Raw genomic sequence first — 6,000 nt, forward strand, 5'->3', positions numbered from 1 at the left:
CACAGATGAGGGAACTGAGGCACAGAGAAGTTAAGTGACTTGCCCAAAGTCACCCAGCTGACAAATGGTGCTTAACCGCTCCGTGCCTCAGTTTCCTCATCTGTAAAATAATATTTACCTGCCTGTTCTCTCTCTCCCTTCGACTGTGAGCTCTGTGTCAGAGAGGGACAGTGTCTAATTTGATCATCTTGTGTTTAATAGAGTGCTTGGCACATACTAAGGGCTTAGCAAATATCACAGTTATTCATCCTCCTCCAAACTGGGTTATGAAAATAGGAACTATTTTCCATTCCTTTAATCATTTTTGGTCATTCTCTGAATCCTCTTCAGTTTTTCCATGCTGTTCTTAAAATCTGGTGCCCTGAACTGGGCACAGTTCTAGAAATCTAACTCGTTTCCTGCAACGTTACAGGAGAATTCTTTCCTAGCCCTACCATGTCATATTCCGGAATCTATTTATTTATTCATTCATTCAATTGTATTTATACAATAAATACAATTGAATGAATGAATATTTAGATTGGGAGCCCCCCCAGGGACAGGGACCATGTCTACTGCCCACCTATATATTCTCTCCCAGAGCTTAGTACAGTGCTCTGCACATAGTAAGCATTTCATAAATACTATTACTCCTACCACCCCAGCACTTTTGTACAGTGCCTGGAAGATAATAAGTGCTTAACAATTCATCTTATTATTTTGAAGCAGCTTTCAGCAAAGTTTACCATGCCTTCAAGTAGATAGGTCAGTAAACTACTTCCTGAGGGTGAACTGCTTCATGTGGTTATTCATTCATTCATTCAATCATATTTACTGAGCGCTTACTGTGTGCAGAGCACTGTACTACGCGCTTGGGAAGTCCAAGTTGGTAACATACAATTGAAAGGTTATACAATTGAAAGGAGGCTGGGATCATTACAAGTTGCAATTACCAATATATTCTTCTTCAGTAACTCGCATAATTGCTCCCCTTTTTGTACAGTTTTGCAACAGTAGAGCAGGGGTTGGGCTAACAACACATTTCAGACATTTAAAACCGATCTTCCAGTGCACGACACACTAACCGTTATTATATTGCTCTTTAATGCAATTCCCAGAAATGGGAACACTGAAAATTTTACTTTTAAACTTGCTCGCTTTCAACCGTTCTGGAGAGGCAACTATCCTAAATGTTTTAGGAAATTCAAAAAAAAAAAACCCAATTACAACAGAGGATATTTCTCTCATATATTCACAGCCATGTGTTGTTATTGCAAATTTAAGATTGAGAAAGTAGGAAATCTGACAGGGAAACCTGTGGCAGACAGAGGTGGGTTGCGTCACAGGAAGAGAGAAGCAATCGGCCGCTAAGCTGGTCATTTCTCACCCTCTGGTTCTAGGGCTGTCCCAGGGCCAGCCCCTAAGTATCAGACAATCAGTGGCATTTATTGAGTGCCTAATTTCTGGGAAGGACTTGACGGGATTAATGCACGGGCTTCCTTAGTCCGCAAGGAAAGAAGGCCGGAGAGAGCCCGGCCAACTGGGCTAGCTGCCCCCTCACACCAGAGGGAACTTGGGCCAAACTTGGGCCCACAAGAGATCGGTCGATCAATGGGAGCCGGAAGGTCCTGGGTTCTGATCCCGGCTCCTCCACCCGTCTGCTGTGTGACCTTGGCCTGGGTGACTTAACTTCTCTGTGCCTCAGTTACCTCTCATCTGTAAAATGGGGATGAATAATAATAATAATAATGGCATTTATTAAACTCTTACTATGTGCGAAGCACTGTTCAGACTGTGGAACCACCTGATTACCTTGTGTCCCCCCCCACCCCAGCGCTTAGAAGAGTGCTTGGCACATAGTAAGAGCTTAGTAGATACCACCTGTATATATGTATATATGTTTGTACATATTTATTACTCTATTTATTTGTTCTACTTGTACATATCTATTCTATTTATTTTGTTTTGTTGGTATGTTTGGTTTTGTTCTCTGTCTCCCCCTTTTAGACTGTGAGCCCACTGCTGGGTAGGGACTGTCTCTATATGTTGCCAATTTGTACTTCCCAAGCGCTTAGTACAGTGCTCTGCACATAGTAAGCGCTCAATAAATACGATTGATGATGATGATGATGATAATCTGTGCGGAGCACTGTACTAACATACAGGGAAGGAAAACGACAAATGATGTGGCAGAGCAGTAGAGAGAGAGAGAGTCTGCCTATTCAGCCAGTCACACATCGGCCTTACCAGATACACGGGCACAAACCAGTAAAAATCTCAATTTCAGTGGCATCTTCTTTGGACCCTTAGGACACCTCACTCTCTCGCTATCGCTCTCTCTCTTCTCCCGTTTCTCCCCTATTTGTTATTGTTTCATCCACCTATCCTCATTTACTTACTTCCACCCTTTCAACTTTTCATTAATTTACATTTTCTATTAGATTGCAAGCTCCTTGAGGGTAGGGACTGTTCTGTACTGCTGAACAAATGTCACCCAAGTGCAGTGCTTCATCATTATTGTTTACTGTGGACAGAGCACTGTACTAAGCACTTGGGAGAGTAGAATACAAGAGAGTTGATAGACTCCCCACGCTCAGTGAGCTGCACACAACAGATGTACAGTAAATAGTTGATGATGATGATGATGGCGGAGGCCATATTAAGGTCCAGGTTGTGATGTGTTGTCACTGGAGGCACTCAATACATTAATCAATTGATTAATTTACAGCATAGCTGAGGAGTGGTCATTCATTCATTCATTCAATCGCATTTATTGAGCGCTTACTATGTGCAGAGCACTGTACTAAGCGCTTGGGAAGTACAAGTTGGCAACATATGGTCTTTCCCACAGGACACAGCCTGACACAGGTGACGGAAATGGGATGGAGAGTCATTGGGCATTTTAATCCCTTTAACGAGACTTCAGCAATTTTTAAAGTCTCCCATTTCAACTGATTTAAATGAAATAACATCAGTTCTAACAACCATTCAGTGTGTTTTCACTGGGTCTCAAAAGTCTTGGGAAATTTTAGGGGATTCTTATGAGAGTTCAAGGATGCGCTAATGTGTTTCAAAAATAATATTTTCAAAAAAGCAATTGAATCAATCAAATTAAGTTATTCAGTGTCTACCGTGATTTTACATGAAAAAACTTGGACCTTAAAATCACCATCACTATCACTTTCTTCAGATATCGTAAACCTCTGCGGGATGGAAATAAGTAGATCTCATCTCTAGTGAGCACTGAACTGGGCATCAAAAGACCTGGGTTCTAAACCCGGTCCTGTCAATTGCCTGCTGTGTGGCTTTGGGCTAGTTTCTCAATTATAAAATAGGAATTAAATACCTGCCTGCATGAGAGAAGTAATGGCATACTGACATTTATTGAACAGTTGCTCAGGGCAATGCACTCTACAAGCACTTGGGAAGTGCAACAAAGCCCAAGCACAGTCTCTGCCCACAAGAAGCTTACACTCCAATGTCTGTTTTTCAGATAGATGTTCTGAAGTCAGGCTTCTTGGGGCAGGCTCTGAGGCAGTATTGGAGGCAATGTGTGGACCCAGTGCTAGGTTTTTCCGTGAGAGAGCAATCCCCAGACATTCTATTTGACAATGGAGGTCAAAAACAGAAAAATTCCCAGAATTTAGTCTCCGTGACCTAGGGAGGGAAGATGAGAACTTCAGTTTTGGACATACTGAGCTTGGGGTATCAATGGGACCTCCCAGTAGAGATGTCCGGGAGGCAGGAGGAAATGCCTGTAAAATGGGAAATATTTGCGCCATTTTTAGGAGACTTGTGCTGTGAACATTACAATGGGCTCTTTACATTCGACTACTATAGATTACTGTTTTGTTGGAGCAGAGGAATCCACTGTCATTAAAGAGCAGTGTACATCAATTTTTGCAGGCACAATTAGCCAGTAGACGAGATGGAGAGAACCACAAAGTTATATCCTGCCTGGTGAGCAAGGGCGATATTTGTTGCACTGAATAATTGTGATAATTATTGTGACAGTTGTGATAATCGTGCATCCTGTCTTGATGCAACTCTGTGCTGAGACATGAAATGTCACAGGCTTTTGGTACCACAATGAGAGGTTTATATTTATCCTGGTTTCTTTCTTTTTTCAGTGTTAGAAGTAAATACACTCCCCTTGAGGGTACCACCTTTGCTTTAAGTATTGTAAAGCTCCTAGTTCAGTACGACACACCTGGGAACAAGTGCTAATTTAGCTGCTGATGATAACATATATCACCTTAAGCAAAACAGATATGAACTCCATCCGTAAGTGCTTAATAAATGCCATTATTATTATTATTATTATTATTATTATCCGATAGCACTTTGGCCTCATTCTTTCTGAGGATATGTCTCTTGTCCTCCCTCTTTTCCCCCCTGCTCCATGGTATTTGCTATGATTCAGTCATTCATTGATTCATTCATTCAATCGAATTTATTGAGCACTTACTGTGTGCAGAGCACTGTACTAAGTGCTTGGGGAGTACAAGTCGGCATCATATAGAGACGGTCCCCACCCAACAATGGGCTCACAGTCTAGAAGAAGGGGGAGACAGACAACAAAACCAAACAATTAGACAGGTGTCGACACCATCAGAATAAATAGAATTATACCTATATACACATCATTAATCTGCATGGACATCACATATACTGTGCATAGCACAGGACTAGGCAATGGGGTTATATGAAGAAGATCGCAACTTACGATAGCCCAGACTGAGCCCCCCTTCCTTCCTCTCCCCCTCGTACCCCTCTCCATCCCCCCATCTTACCTCCTTCCCTTCCCCACAGCACCTGTATATATGTATATGTGTTTGTACATATTTATTACTCTATCTATTTATTTATTTTACTTGTACATATCTATTCTATTTATTTTATTTTGTTAGCATGTTTGGTTTTGTTCTCTGTCTCCCCCTTTTAGAGGGTGAGCCCAATGTTGGGTAGGGACTGTCTCTATATGTTGCCAATTTGTACTTCCCAAGCGCTTAGTACAGTGCTCTACACATAGTAAGCGCTTAAGAAATACGATTGATGATGATGATGATGATAGCCCGGGCTTCCGAGCTTTCTGATGGGCTCAGAGGTGATCCAGTTTGGGAGGACAAAGACGGCAGGGAGGGCAGGGAGAGCAGAATGGGACTGGAGCACATGGCCTTCACACCTCTATGTTACTACACTGCCTCAGTCCTGCCTCCCAGAAGAGATGGCTCAAATGGGCAGAAAATGTGTCTGTTTATTGTTCTATTGTACTCTCCCAAGCACTTTGTACAGTGCTGTGCACACAGTAAGCGTTTAAATAATTATGATTGAATGAAGGGCTGCAGTGGAATTAGTGAGACTGTGAGCCCGCTGTTGGGTAGGGACCGTCTCTATATGTTGCCAACTTGTACTTCCCAAGTGCTTAGTACAGTGCTCTGCACACAGTAAGCGCTCAATAAATACGATTGATAAGGGGGGAAGAGTGATTGTTTGGTGGATTTGAGGAGGGAGGGAGGACTTGGGCCAGGGGTCGACGTTGGGACAGGAGAGACGGAGGCCCAGGGAGAAGTTTGGCTCCAGAGGAGCGGAGTGTGCGGGATGAGATGTAGAAGGAGAGGAGGGAAGTGAGGTGGGAAGGGGCAAAGGGATGGACAGCTTTGAAGCCAATGGTGAGGAGTTTTTGTTTGATGCGGAGGTGGATGGCCAACTTGTACTTCCCAAGCGCTTAGTACAGTGCTCTGCACACAGTAAGTGCTCAATAAATACGATTGAATGAATGAATGAAAGTAGTGTTGAAGGGGAGTCAATTACCCACCTTCCCTGTCCCTCCTACCTACAGGCTGCCTAGAGTTCTGACTCCCTTAGGATGGGCGATGGGCTAAACTGGAGATGAGATACAACATCGGCTCTGCTCTTCACACTCAATCAATCAATCACTCAATCGCATTTATTGAGCTCTTACTGTGTGCAGAGCACTGTACTAAGCGCTTGGGAAGTACAAGTTGGCAACATATAGAG

Source organism: Tachyglossus aculeatus, chromosome 20 (assembly GCF_015852505.1).
Source record: "Tachyglossus aculeatus isolate mTacAcu1 chromosome 20, mTacAcu1.pri, whole genome shotgun sequence".
Taxonomy (NCBI): Eukaryota; Metazoa; Chordata; class Mammalia; order Monotremata; family Tachyglossidae; genus Tachyglossus; species Tachyglossus aculeatus.